General features: G+C 40.1%; 1 protein-coding gene across 3 annotated transcripts in view; it reads right to left on the bottom strand.

Annotated features, from left to right (window-relative positions):
- ZSWIM6 (zinc finger SWIM-type containing 6) overlaps window positions 1-15,298 on the bottom strand; it is a 162,680-nt gene that overhangs the window by 128,592 nt on the left and 18,790 nt on the right. Inside the window, exon 1 of one of the 3 annotated variants that reach the window (XM_005281040.4) lies at window positions 2,350-2,441. The exons of the other annotated variants lie outside the window; for them this stretch is intronic. The gene's annotated coding sequence lies outside the window, so the exon portion shown is untranslated. Of the gene's footprint in view, window positions 1-2,349; window positions 2,442-15,298 lie in introns of those variants that run through there. 3 annotated transcript variants of the gene reach the window in all.

The following is a 15,298-nucleotide window of genomic DNA, read 5'->3' as shown; positions in this document are numbered from 1 at the left end:
CAAGCTGTGATCGAAGAGGGGAGGGTGGTTTGCTTACAGGGAATGAGTCTATCAAGGGGGCAGGTTTTCACCAAGGAGAAACAAACAGAACTTTCACGACGTAGCCTGGCCAGTCATGAAACTGGTTTTCAAAGCTTCTCTGATGCACAGCGCTTCCTGGTGTGCTCTTCTAATTGCCCTGGTGTCTGGCTGCGCGTAATCAGCGGCCAGGCAATTTGCCTCAACCTCCCACCCCGCCATAAACATCTCCCCCCCCTTACTCTCACAGAGCTTGTGGAGCACACAGCAAGCAGCAATAACAATGGGGATATTGGTTTGGTGGAGATCTGAGCGAGTCAGTAAAGTGCGCCAGCGACCCTTCAAATGTCCAAAGGCACATTCTACCACCACTCTGCACTTGCTCAGCCTGTAGTTGAACAGCTCCTGACTACTGTCCAGGCTGCCTGTGTATGGCTTCATGAGCCATGGCATTAAGGGGTAGGCTGGGTCTCCAATGATAACTATAGGCATATATATTTTCTCCCTCTGATTCCTCCATAGTTAGAGTAAAGCAGGAGTCTTCTTCCTTTTCCACACAGGCTGCATTTTAAATCTGTGGGATTCTTAGTAACCATCCCTCAAACAAGGCAATTCCAGAAGATCTGGTATTGACTTGAACAATATGACCTCTCCTCCTCATCTGGGGGTAAGGAAGGGGGAAGGGGAAAGGGGGAACAGGTAGAGGCAATAGCCTTGATCTTGCTGGTATCAACCAGCACACAAATTCCTCATGCCCAATTTTTTTCTGTACTCATCCTGCAGTGGTGCATCTTGTCCTGCAGGACTAGGCCCAGCTCCCTGCTCCACGTGCTACAACCTGACCCATGTGGATGCAAAGCTATTCAGGTTTGGCACATCCGCCCCTCTGTAAATGGACATAGGGGAATAGATGCACCAAAACCGAGTGGCTGTGCGGCCCCATGCACTAGACTACACCACCACTCAATTTGGACACATTTCATGGACTTCATTCAAATTTACAGCTTCCATGACCACCATGACATTCATGAAGTATGGTAGACCCTCACAGTACAGATACATATCCCTGTTTCAACCCCCCATTCCCCTCAAAAAAAAAATCATGCAGTCTAGTTTTAGACAAGATGCATCAAAGGAGGCAACAAAGCAACCAAGGGCATGGAAGAGAAGGAAAGAATAGTTGTACATCAGTAAGATTACAAACTTAGTCAGATATGTTCACAGCATGAGGGAACATTTCCTTTAGAAAAAAAAGTAAGAGCAAATATCACTTCTTGATGCCATGTGTTTAAAAGTGGGTCTTCAGTATGCATTTAAAAAGTTTTCCCAATAGTGTAGGTTGGCCCTTAGTTTTTGAACTCTTCACCAGGATGAGCACAGTATTTTAACCAACTATCAGTCTCTTTCATGATTATGTACACCAATATTAAGTTACCATGAAGTCTTCTTTCCTCATAACATAAGACAAAAATACTCTGTCACATGTTATGCTGCACGCTTCTGAAGGCAAAACAAGATTCCAATAACCCCGTAACCAAGACTATAGTATTCCAGACAGACCAGGTAACTCAAACATAGGATTCATCTTTCTGTATACTTCGATTCATTTGCATGCCACCGAAAGTCCTGGTGAGCACCTATGTAGGCTTACAGTAAAGAGTATTGAATCAACTGGAGTCCACTTTCATCAATAAGCCTAAGAAAGTGATTTCATAATACAAATAGATGGAGGCTATGTCTTCACCTCTGTCATTTAACTCTACCTCTAGGTGTCATACGTGAAAATGCATGGGGATTTCAATCAAGTCTTCAGTGATGTAAACAGATCTTCACAAGACTCCAAAACTCAGTTCAAAACTCTTGATTAGTATTCTAGTGAAAAAGGACCAGTGCATGAATTAGCACTAAGTCAGAGTACATAATCCATTTGTTACATTTTCAAATTAACACCTTTGTGCTTTCTCCCCTGCTGCCCCTCATGCTTGAGAGGAGCATCCCATAAACATACATAATGCTACCTCATCCTTATTATCCTCCTTCAAATTCCTCCTCAAAACTCTCCTTTGCCATGATGCCTATAATAAATTTGACAATGGTTAGGCTGCTGCTGTGCAGAGACCACTCCTTATCATACTGACCAAATACTGTGTCATAGACTGAGTACAAGGGACAAATCTGTAGCCACCTGGTATTTCTTATCTTATACTTTGACTAAGTTCTTTATGGTAGGGACCATCTTTTTACTCTGTTTGTACAGTGCCTAGCACAACAGGGCCTGGTCCATCACTAGGGCTTCTAGGAACGATGGTAATACAAACAAACAATACTCACAGCCTTATAATGAAACTTGCATCATTTGCCATCCCCAATATATCTTAGTATTCCCAATGCAGTCAGCACTTTCAGGAGCTGCCTTTCAGGAGCTGTTTAAAAACAGAAGTTGTGCTGTGACATTAGCCATTTAATTCATAGTAGTTGCAAATGCTTGCTTTGTTACTTCAATCATATACAATGTAAACTGGCTTCTAGTCCTGCACAGATTACTGCAATTCAGTTGACATTTCTAACAAGAATGCATCTAAACACTTATTTTGAAAATGAATCAATCTCAACAGATTATAGGAATTAAAAAACCTATATAATCAAATCTGATCTATAGATTAAATTACAGTATACAGGCAGAATGCTTGAAAAGGCTAGACCTAAATACCTACATCAACTACAACATGAAAAAAAAAATGTGTATACTGGGAAGTTATTAATCAAAGCTTCACAGATATAACAAGATAGCCCCTAGTTACCACAAAGGTAGTTCAAGCTCAAACCTTTTACAACTGGCCATATACACAGCCCGCTCCCTAATCTATCTAGATTACAGTACTCCACTCACCAAACCAACCATTCCTTTGCCCTAAACTAAGAGGATTTTAAAACCCACATGCTTCTAAACTGTTACTCCAAAATAAACACCACCACAAACTAATTAAAGTTGCTGGCCATCCAATGAAGTAAGACAAGAATAATGGATCCTGCACTTATGCTTTAGAAGATGAATATCAGTTTTAAAATGAGGCAATCTCTTCATATACAATTGCCGTTTGAGGTGAAACAAGATTTCTATTTAAATAATTAACACAAAAACCTCAAAACCACGTTCTCTGCAGATACTACAGTACCAAACAATTCAGTCTATAATGTCGTTTTAAAAAAGTAGTGTACAACACAGCAGTCCCCAATTCCATTTTAAAACAGGCTCATGTACTATACCAAATCCTTGCAGTTCCATTGAAGTCAATGTGACTATTCCTGTGAACAAGTTAGGTAGCTGCTGAAGCACTTGCTGCAGCAGCAGCAGCAGCAACTAAATTCTCTCCTTGGTCGAGAAGCCACATCTATAAAGATATTTAGGCACCTAAAGTTACAAATAGACTCTTAGTGGTATTAACAAAAGCGTCTAAGCAAGTTAGGTGCCTAACTTGCATAAGAGCTTTTGTAAATCCCATTCCATGTCTGTCTATAACTTTAGGTGCTTTAATACCTTAGTAAAATCTGACCCTATAACACTTGTGTAAAATTCAACTGTAATACCCTACCAGTAGTTTTTTTTTTTTTAAGTGTATAAATTTAGAATTAATTTTAATCTCAAATTGCAGTAGCACACATTTTCAAATCAGTTTCATAAAGCCTCAATCGGATTTAAATCAAAAAACCAAACATTATGGTCACCTATTCACTAAGATCAATTATTTTAATCATCCTGATTTACATGCTCCATTGATAGAGTGATTTCTAAAAATGTTCTTTACTGTAGTCTCCATATCAAGAGAACCAACTGCCCTCTTTGGGGTCATATGAAATGTTATAACATCAAAATATGGGGAGACGCATCTCCACCCCCTCATTTTTTAAAAGAGTGAGTAATGTATGAAGACATCACCAGACCCTCTGTTGACAAATAGAAGAGTTAATTCAGCCATCTATTTTACAATGCACTGCTATGCCATATGTACTGTGTCAACTGGATATAACACTATCAAAACTAGTAACACTTGGAATTCCTTGCCACTTATGCCTCAGTTCTATTTTAGTTTTTAGATTGCAGTCATTAGCATGGTATCTTAGTGCCTTCCAGAGATGCATTAAGAGACATCACTAGCATCGTGTGTGTGATTCTTCCCCCTCACCTCGTTTCCCTTTCTCCCTAGGGAAAGGGGAAGTTGCATGTGTAGGTTTTTGTTTTGTTTAGTTAAAACATTTGTTTATTACAAGTCTGCTGTGCGAGACAAAGAAAGTAACGCACCTTGTATTTGAAATTGAAGCTGGTGAGGTTCTTAGAATCTTGTTGGGAGGAGTGTCCCTTGTAGATGACTGCTCTATTTTGCCCAAGGAGCAGAGATCTCAACCACAGTACTCTGCCCAGATATTTAGGTGATCTTTTAGGAACTCTGGGATTATACTACTAAGCACCTTGAGGAAAAAGATGAAGACCTTGAATTTGACTCTGCATTCTATGGGAAGCCGCTGTAGCGAGTGGAGGACAGGTTGGATGTGTGTATGGTGGCCATCTGAGGAGATGTACTGCTGCTTCCTATACTGATGGAATGTGCTAAGGGGTTGACTGCTTCATGCCCAGGTATAAATCAATTCAAGGTCTGATGTAGTACCTACTACCTATGCTTCTGTTTACTTAAGCTTTTTCAGTGCTGATAGCCAAATGTCACCTGAGGAAATATACACAGGAACCTCATTTCAACTAGTAGCACATACTATTTTGGTAGCTGCCCATAAAACATTGTCGTATTAACTATTGTGATGCACTAACCCTTTTCACCTCCTAGTACTCCGCAATTTTTTTCAATGATCCCAGCTCCCAACCAAAAAATTAAGGTGTCAAGAGCTTTGTCTCATGCCTCCATTATTTATAGCTACCTCCTTTCAGCAGTAGGATTCTACAACCCTACATACAGCTGACTTGTCTTACCATATGTGGCATAAACCTCCCACAGGCATGAGTGCTTACAGATAATGACCTGCCTAATTTCCATTAAGACCTGGGTCTTCCTTTGCACTGGGGAACTGGAGAAAGGAAGAATGTTTAATGACCAAACCCATGCTTTTATGAAGGCCTTACTCTCCTTCCCTCATGCAAACATGCAACTTTGTTACCATCATTGTCCAACTCATAGGTTTTAACTGACAGAAATTTCAGGAAGAAAGGGTTAGCTCTTAAGTCTTTTACAGGTATTGGCATCTCAGTTTGACAAATATTGGCAGGGAAACCTATCAACTTGACTGATGGCTAAGAATCCTAAAAACAGAATTACTGGGAAATAGTTGAAACTCACAAGGCTGGCAATCAGCTACTCACTTATTAAAGGGGAGACAATAGGTCTGAACTGTAATGGTGGAAAAAACCCTAAAACTTAATTAAGATGCCAGCAAGGACTGAGTATCAAGGTGGAAGTACCTGGCCAAATATAGGTAGAGGCTCAAGAGGAAGGGGGCAAGAAGGGTTTTTTCTGCTTTCTCCCCTGCCCCCCTGCAATTTCTATCACTGTTGCTCACTACTCAAGCAGCAGCTACCTCTCTAGAAAAACAGCCACTTCAGGCCAGATTTTTAGAAGTATTTAAGCACTCAAAGATGCAGAGAAGTGCCTAGTGGGATTCTTCCACTGATTTCAATGGGAGTTAGGCACTCTTGAAAATCCCACTAGCGGCCAAGCTGCATCTGGCACTAAATGCCTAAGTCACTTCTGAAAATGAGTTAAGCTCATTAGGATAAAATTTAAAAACCCACCTAAGGGCCTGATTCTCACTTACATTAGGACTGCTTTACACCACTCTGACAATGCAAAGGGCCTCCAAGCAGACTTTAAAGCTCCTTTACATTGCCAAATGGTGTAAAGCGGCCTTAATATAACTCAGAATCAGGCCCCAAATCTGCAGAGATAAAGAAGCCTCTCAGCTCTATACTTTGTCCTACTATACGCCACTCTCTGTTGTTTGGCAGTGACTATTCAAGGACTGAATATGCTGCTTTTGGAGGGCCCTCAGATGTGTAGAGCTTTCATTTCACGTTTCAAGACTCAGTCCACCCCAGAGCAGTTCCTGTTCTCATTTCAAAAATGATGCAGTCTCGGTTTTTAATTCAGCTAGCAATTTTGGAGAACAATTGTGATATTTCTCCCACCCTTTCTGTCCAGCATGGTGTGCAAGGCTTTATGTGCACATCACGCAGGAAGATCCTATAACCGGGAATGCAGTGTAGACCGTGAACTTGTTTCCTTATTCTTTTGTGCTGGTGCGGAATCTGGGACAGTCAGGGTACAGCAGGCTCTCAGCCTGGTCAGTAGGCAACCTAGAAAGCTCAGCTGGGCCCAATGAGCCCTTTCCAAACAGTTGCACTTCCTGATTGGTCAGGGGACCCAGCCTCTACTACTTGAGCATAGTAGCAGCACAGTGGCTGCTCAATGTGTACTATGCCTGCAGCTGTGCTAACCCTGCTCTCACTGCCACTTCCTGCTCCAGTCCTCACTCCAAGCCCCTGCTCCAGGCAGTACCTGCCCTGTTCTGTTTTTTGACCCCTGCCTACCATGCCGGCTTACGCTTTGATTTCTGACTGCAGTTCTGACCTTTGGCTTGACCCCTTGACCCTGACTCCTGCTTCACCCTTGGATAGGTGTCTGATCCCAGGATCTTCACTTGCCATTACCTGAACTGCCATCCCAACCACCGAGCAAGGTCCTGCTCTGCCCTGTAGGTAAGCTGCCTATGCCCCAGCAGCTTATAGAGACAGAGCAAAAACTTGAAGGAGTCTGAAGACCAGAGTTGAGAGGACATGTTTGTATGAAGAGTATCTGCCTAGATTGGTAGCAGATGGAATCCCAGAACTCTTTTCTGAGCTCAGGTAATACTGCTCTGGATCACTTAAATGCCAAGAGGCTCACTTATCCGTAATGTACAGGAAGTGTTGCCTCTGCAGCATGCAAAGCTCTCCTCGGATTGAAGAAAAAAAAAAACAAACAAACAAGTTTCATATTCTTGTCTCTCTAGGTTAGAGTCAGCTCAACTTTGTCCTCCTGTGTAAAACAGCATTTTGAATTTTCTAGTTATCTTTATTGCAAAGGTTGAATGCTGAGCATATTGTGTTTTGAGAAGCTTATGTACATCAGCCAGTGACCTATTAAGTCAACAGCTTTGCAAGCATGCACTATGCCCTTTAAGAAAAGGATCCTAAAACATGACAATTTCTTGCAGTTTATGGATGGCATAGTTGAATAATCGCAAAGCAGAATAAATTTAAAAGCAATGTAAAGAGCTTAGAAAAAATAGCTGTAACCAATTTTAGTTTGCTTTCGATTGTTCAGTGAACACATTAAATCTTATCCTCTGAAAAAGCATTTCTGAGGGCTAAAGACTGCTGCAACTAAGCTTAGTGCCTATTTCATGCAACACACGGATGTAGCACTGCATTATTTTGGGAGATTTTCCACAGCTGTTCAGGACTGAACCAAATACAAAACATTTAAAAATACTTCAGCATAATACATTCTAATAAGATTTCTTTGGGTATGTTAATTGATTTAGAACAGGATATTTCTATATATTGTAGCATTTAATAGCAAGTTCAGAAATATTAAATTAACCACTTAAGTCTTATTTTGTCTGAAATCAAACTAGTCAGCCAATTAAATAGCCCTTTCCTATAAATCTTCCAGGTATTCAATGGTACATGTTAAAATGACACTATCTAGATTAAGTCCGTTAGACAGGTAACTTCTAGTATACAACTACTGTATATTACCAAAAAAAAAAAAAAAAACCCTTAAAGTCTAGTTGCTCACCTTTTACTATGATGGTTATAATGAAAGAAAGAAATGGTTTGTCAGCCAAAATAAAGTTACTCACTTTGGGCAAGTGAACAAGTAGAGTTTTTAAATGGTGCCTTGCACTATTTGTGCAAAGTTCACTTTCTACAAATCTTTTAGATAGGACAGTGAAATAATACTGCTTACTGGTTCTCATGTAATAGCATAATGCTGTTGTATTAGGGTTTCCTACACTTCAGAGAACTGCTACTAAGTTCCCTTGCCCTCGTAAGCGTTCTTCCCCCTCCAAACGGAAATTTTTTTCCCCTAAAGTTAAATGATCAAATGAAAACATTAAGTTCTGTAATTTTGAGCAAAACATACATTTCTCCTTAGAGTTCTGCTGTTTTTGAGTACTATGGTTATCTCTCAAGATGTGGGTCAGGAAAAACAAAAACAAAAAAGAGTGCCATACCTTTTAAAGCTGTCAAGATGAAAACGATTCAGATACACAGAGCAACCACTCATTTAAGCAAAGAAAAAAAAATATGGTCCTAGAAAATGGAGACGGTATCTTTTTCAGGTTGTCTAAGCAGAAGAAAAGTGCTAGTAAAGCTGTGTAAAGTATTATGTACCATGGCTGTGAAGAGAAAAAGAAGGGGTATTAAAAAGCAAGCAAATAAAAATATGGGCTCACAAGCGTGAGGCATTGATTATCCTGAAAGCTTGTTTCCAAAGGAAAGCTTGTTTCCAAAACAAAGTGCATATTTTGAGGGAAATGTGACAGGCACTATATAGTGATGGTTGGAACATCCTTCTTTAATCCAATTTAAAACAAAAAACAAAACTAAAAAGGTGGCTGCATCACTGACTTTGAACTGAGAGTTCTTGGTGCATTATGGAGTTCTGAAACACTAAAACCCCATCATAGCCATGTTATTTTTAAAGAGGGAAAAATAATTCCCTGCACTTAAAAGCCACAACATACTTTGGAAACTGACGTTTCCTGATATATTTCTGATTTGTAACACTCATGCTGCCAGCTGCCTTGACATTTGTGTGCCTTTAAAAAAAAAAAAAAAAAAAAAAAAAAAAACACACGCAGCAGTTTTTCTGCACCAAAGGCCTTTGTTCCACCCAAAGACCAGCTCACCTTACCTCTGAAAGCCTCATGAACTTTTGTCAGCTGTTCCTATGGTAAACAGCTGAGATGTATGGAAAATTCATTACTGTTGCCTGAAAATTAGAGCAGGCAGCATGTTCTTGCATTTATTGTGAAAGATGTCTCCAAAATACAATTTGAAAGGTTTTCATCTTCCACACCTATACATGGACTCAGTTTGAAGGCTCTCAAACAGGCATGATAGTCAAACTAATTAACCCTTTGGTGCCAAAAACCAGGATCCCTGCTGATAAGTGCTAATGTGAAATGCACGAATATTGGCAGGGAGAGCACTGAAGGACTCATTGGCACATAGGGGTTAATGAAGGTCGTCTTAGCAGTCTTGTTCCCACTCTGAGTCCCAGCCTACTTAGCGTTTTACACAAATCTACTGCACTGAGTAGATGTGCACCAATTTTGAATGATTAAGCAGAAAATAAGGGGCTTTTATAACTTTAAATGTATTAGGGGTATGGTCAAGGAATGTAATGTGTTAGGAATGGAATGTTTTGAGTGGAATGGTTAAATGTCAAGTCAGAATAAGCAGATTCCTTTTAATCGTTTGCATGTTCCTCAATCTTTAAGACAGTCTGTCAATTTAGGTACAATTCTAAATTTATGAGATTTTAGTTCGTTAAAATTCAACATCACGCTGCTTGCAGTTCAGTCAAAGTTGCCTATGGGTAAGACTATCACATTTTTGTGATTTTTGCAGTTCGTTCAGTTTTTCTAGTTGTTTACAAAGAAATTATACTCATCATAACATCAAGATTTAGGTTTGTCACTAATTATTTCTGCTAGCATTGCGTACATCTTCAAAATCCCACTGGTAATTCAATGAAGCCTGTTGTGTGGGCAATTACTCAATGTAATTTTGGGAAATGGGGGGGAAAGGTACTTCCTAACATCTTGTAAATAATTCCTGCTAAGCGGTCAGGAATGCTTTTCAAACCTTTAGGTTGAAGGATTTAATACACATTTGTGATTTGGTTATCTTTAGTGCAGATGGTGTATTCCTTTCTGCTTTCAAGAGGCAACACTTTCAAATTCAACAAGATATTTCACGCCCTCTTCCAAGTCTGGTCCTCTGGCTTTCCCTAGTATACTTTCAGTTACCTTTTCATGATTAAGCAGCCACAGGGCTAGTGGTTCCCCTCCCCCCCAGTCTTTTCCTCTTATTGTTACTGCATGGAAAGAAAATAGAAGGCGGCTGATTGTGTGCAATTAATACTTTCTTTCATAGGCCCTTTTTGCTCAGAAAAAGGGACCTCACTCCCAAATGATGGCTCAGAAACATTCTTTGAAGCAGAGGCAGATTCTGGTGATGTAGCATAAGTCACCCAAATAAGAGACACACCATTGCACCATTACGTGTGTGGTACAATCTGGCACTAAGTAAGCTTGGTTGGGTTGCTCACACTTGCTGGAGCCCTCCCTGAGCTCCCCATAAAGCAGGGGTCAGCAACCTTTCAGAAGTGGGGTGCCGAGTCTTCATTTATTTACTGTAATTTAAGGTTTTGCATGCCAGTAATACATTTTAACGTTTTGAGAAGGTCTCTTTCTATAAGTCTGTAATATAGAACTAAACTATTGTTGTATGTAAAAGTAAATAATGTTTAAGAAGCTTCATTTAAAATTAAATTAAAATGCAGAGCCCCCCACATAACCACCACATATTTAGAACAGTGATTTTTAACCACTTCTGTTAGGTGGAAGGGGCTGACCACTTGCCTGCATCAGCCTTTTGTCTTCTGTCATCCTCGTGACCAAGTCCAAATGTATTATTTGGTTATCTAATGCCAGGTGGCGTCCAAATTACACAAAAGCAAGTTTTTCTAAGTTGCTGAATTTGTGACTGTTATACCGGTACGGACAATGCTCAGAAGTTATCTTCCCACGGACACCCCAAAGAGGTTGCTGAGCTCTAGCAAGGATGGTGGAGCAGACTAACCTTAAATCTCTTGGAAGTTCTTAGCTAAGCATCTGCTGTAAAGACTTAATTCAGAAGGCATGAAAAACCCTATATGACTGGTTGTCACCTAGTAGAGAATTTACCACAGTTCTCTGCTCTAATCTCAAAATAAGTTTGCACAATTTTTTTTAAATGCTTATATAAAAATAAAAGAGCAAGAGAGCGAGCACTGGGTGAACCAGATCTGCAATCCCAACAATATGGCATCTGAAAGGAACTCTGAGCCCAGAAGTCAACCAGCGTCACAGGGGTTAATGCTAATAGGATAATATCAGTAATTTGTTAAACTGCCAAGATGCCAGAAACTAAACAAATGGTAAATAGTCATGTAATAGTGACATGAGGCAAAAAATCTGTCTGCTCAATTTATTTATCAGTCCTTGTGGGTTACTTGATCTGGGAGCTTTTCACCCTTCCTGTCACAGGACTGGGATAACTAAGTCTGAAGCTTGATTGAGGAACAGCGATACTGTCAACTTTAAAAAAGCCTATCTGAAGTTGTTTTTACCTGTTCTTGCAAACATCCAAGATTACTGAAGTCATGTATCACGGTACTTTGCATATAATTAATTTTATTGTTCTCCCCTGTACAGTGAGACAGTTTCCCCTGAATATTTGTCTTCAACATAGCAAAGAGGAAGGAAAAAATAAGATGTGATCGTAAAACTTCACAAATTGGCAGGAGAACCAGAGGGCAGATGATGTATCTGAAGCTACTTTTATTGTCTTTAAATAGAAGATTTCAAGTTGGTGTTCCTTTAAACAGCCAGCCTTAAATAAGTCCTAGTAGGTGCCATACACATATTTGATAATGTCAAACAGATGTAATAATCCTAAAATATGTTTTTACAGGAAGAGCCAGATAACTTCGTAGACCAGCCAGCCAACTCTGTGCAGTGATGAAGCAAGATAGATAATGGGCTAAAGAGCTTTACTCTCACCAAACAAGAAACACTTGGTTTAGAAACCAAGAACACAGTAGCATATACAGCTACACCCTTCACAGAAAAAGAAACTAAACCATTCCATTGGGGCTGATGATGATTCAAGCTCCCCAGAAGCAGAAGATGGAAAGAAAAAGATACACTGGCAAACTCCAACCACAGTTGTGTGTTAGGGGATAGATCTGTAAGTTTCTCACACAGGCCTGCGAAGGAGTCGATGCAGAGTGACAATACTTTATGGCAGGGATAGGCAACCTATGGCACGTGTGCCAAAGGCTGCACGTGAGCTGATTTTCAGTGGCACTCACAGTGCCCAGGTCCTGACTACCCGCCGGGGGGCTCTGCATTTTAATTTAATTTTAAATGAAGCTTCTTAAACATTTTAAAAACCTTATTTACTTTACATACAACAATAGTTTAGTTATATATTACAGACTTATAGAAAGAGACCTTCTAAAAATGTTAAAATGTATTACTGGCATGCAAAACCTTAAATAAATGAAGACTCGGCACACCACTTCTGAAAGGTTGCTGACCCCTGCTTTATGGGGAGCTTAGGGAGGGCTCCAGCAAGTGTGAGCAACCCAACCAAGCTTACTTAGTGCCAGATTGCACCATACACATACGGTAAGGGAGCCAGTCAGGAGCTCTAACCTCCCACATTACAAGTGCCCGGATGCACAATGCTAGTGCAATGCCACGCAGGCTAATGCAATGCCACAGCTATGCCTCCTCCACACCCCTCCCTTGGTGCATCACAGAGCAGATGCTGTGCTCCTCATGTGCAAAAACTTCAACTGCGACAGGGTCTTGCACAAGATGCAAGTGGGAAGTCAGGCTCCTAATGCACTCCACTCCCACCCAGCCTTCAGTAAAGCTTGGTTCTGTATTGCTTGCATTTATCTGAATTGGATCACACCCCTTTTTACGTTCTAATATTTTATATGTATCTGCTTTATTCTATTCTTCTTTCTACCAAGCATGTATTACAGAAACACGTCATAGCATGCAATGCCCAATATACAACATTTTGTTCAAGCACTGTTCTATTTTGAAAAACAGCTATAAAAGTAGAGCCCCACAATGCCATTTTTAGAGTCTCAACGAAGTTCACATCAAGTGCTCAGTTTAGAAAAATCTTATTGCTTTGTAATTACCAACTTTTCAAACTCAGCCTGAGATCTACAAGTCATGCTGAGTTGTTTCCTTCCCACGTATTACTTGTAGTAATAGAGATCCTGAAAGCCAAGTAATGCCTCTGTTAGACCTGTGTAACCCTACTGCATTCAGTGAGATTGCAGAGGAACAACTGATCACAACTTAATGAACAGTTCTGTTGATGCACAAGGATGAAGAGAATCCAGCTAACTCTGAACTATGTCCTGCAGGGTTAACAGGAAAAACAAAGTTGTGAACATTTATTTTATTAAGGAGATGTGAACGAATATATACATGGAACAAATCTGAGTAGGTGATGCCCATTTTTATCTGGTCATATTTCAAAGCAAAAGTGGACTCTAAGGAAGAAAATTAGGGGGAAAAAATCTTCTACTTGGTGTGGGTATGCTTAAGTTTCAGTAATATCCTATAGGAAGAGACCATATTTGTACTTACAAGTATAAAAAATCTTACACGTTGGGACGAGAGATTATTCCATTCTAGATTTGTCTTATATCAATTATCCACATGCTCAGTGTAAAACAGCTACATATTCTCCCTCTATTTGCTGTACTTATAAGTACCTACAAAAAAGAACAGGAGTACTTGTGGCACCTTAGAGACTAACAAATTTATTAGAGCATAAGCTTTCGTGGACTACAGCCCACTTCTTCGGAGAAGTGGGCTGTAGTCCACAAAAGCTTATGCTCTAATAAATTTGTTAGTCTCTAAGGTGCCACAAGTACTCCTGTTCTTCTTTTTGCGGATACAGACTAACACGGCTGCTACTCTGAAACCTATAAGTACCTAGATATCCAAAACATGGGCTTCCACTTAGCCATTTCATTTTTTTTTTTTTTTATTAAAGTAATCTTAGGTACATTTTTCCCTTGACCATTGCAAGTTCTGTAGAGTAAGAAAATGCATCTGTGCATGGAATGCAACACTAGTGTTTTTCACCCATTCTATTGTATGGTAATAGATCTCATGATCTGGATTTAAATTTAGCTAACAATGCCATATTCCAAATGGAGGGAGGAACAATTCCCAAAAGTAAAAAGGGAAGCTTGCCACTAGCCAGAAGAGGAGAGGCTTTCTGCAAAGGTTTCAGTTGAAAAGTTTCTGTGGAGGGAAGGCAAGCATTGAGGAATCATTAGAACAGTCTGAAAACAACGTATTGTGTTCTCCCTTCCACCACCAGAAATGGGAAATGTTTGGAAATTAAACAAGGCAAATAATTGGTATTTGCATTTTCAGACTAAACAAAAGCTTATAGCTTTTGTAGAAACCCAGGCGACTCCAGGTGAAAACACATGGCATACTGAAGAAATGAGTGCGTCCCATACAACACCACCCAACTCAAATGCCAGTCCTTCTGCAGTGGTTGATATAGTCTGATTCCCCAGAACTATCCAGGTAATTTGAAAGAACAAGGAGAACCATTTCTATAGGTTCATGTGAGAAGTTCACATGAGCCGGAAGGGAATATGCTCGCCCGCCCCACGTGCCCCCGCCCCCACACAATTCAAATGTTACAAAAAATTACTACCTACAAGTAGAGTAAACCACAGGTAGTGATCATTCTGGTGGCACAAAGCCTCCAGTGCTTGGCATTAAGAGTGTGATTAATAACTAGACTTACTGGTTATTTGCTTTGAGGCAAAGCAGCATACTAGGCACATGCTATGCATGTCAAAGAATTATACATACCCCTTCCCTGCTCCTATAATATTTAATTCCCTTATGACCCATGCATTAGACAGAGGACTTCTATGAGCTGGCTTATTCTTAAAATATTTACCAGTATAAATACCAGTTATGTGATTTTTGCAGATGTAGTTGTATTGGTAAAAGCCTTGGTTTAGAGGTAGTTATGGATCTAGATCAGCTATTCCTGTTTGCTGATACTATGTGGAGATAAACACTTTCCTTGCTCATGCTATGTCTACCCCAAAAGGAAGGCATCTTAAGGGGAAGGGAGGAGGGAGAACTAGTCAGCCAGCTTTTGTTCCAAGTCACCATTATCATCATCCACAAGGACATTGACTGCACTGGCTGCTTCCTGAAAAGACTACATATTGAGATGACCCAGAGTCTTATCCCTGAAGGCTACTGCTAGCATGGCCATAGTAATTGTGAGAGTTCAAGGGCAATGCAAGTGTTCAAGATCTCTACCAGAAGTTGCAATTGTCAGTTGTGAATCTAAGGCATTTCTGATGAGCAGAGGAACTTGATG

This window comes from Chrysemys picta, chromosome 6, assembly GCF_011386835.1.
Source record: "Chrysemys picta bellii isolate R12L10 chromosome 6, ASM1138683v2, whole genome shotgun sequence".
Lineage (NCBI taxonomy): Eukaryota > Metazoa > Chordata > Testudines > Emydidae > Chrysemys > Chrysemys picta.
This window is presented reverse-complemented; position numbering and strand designations above follow the sequence as displayed.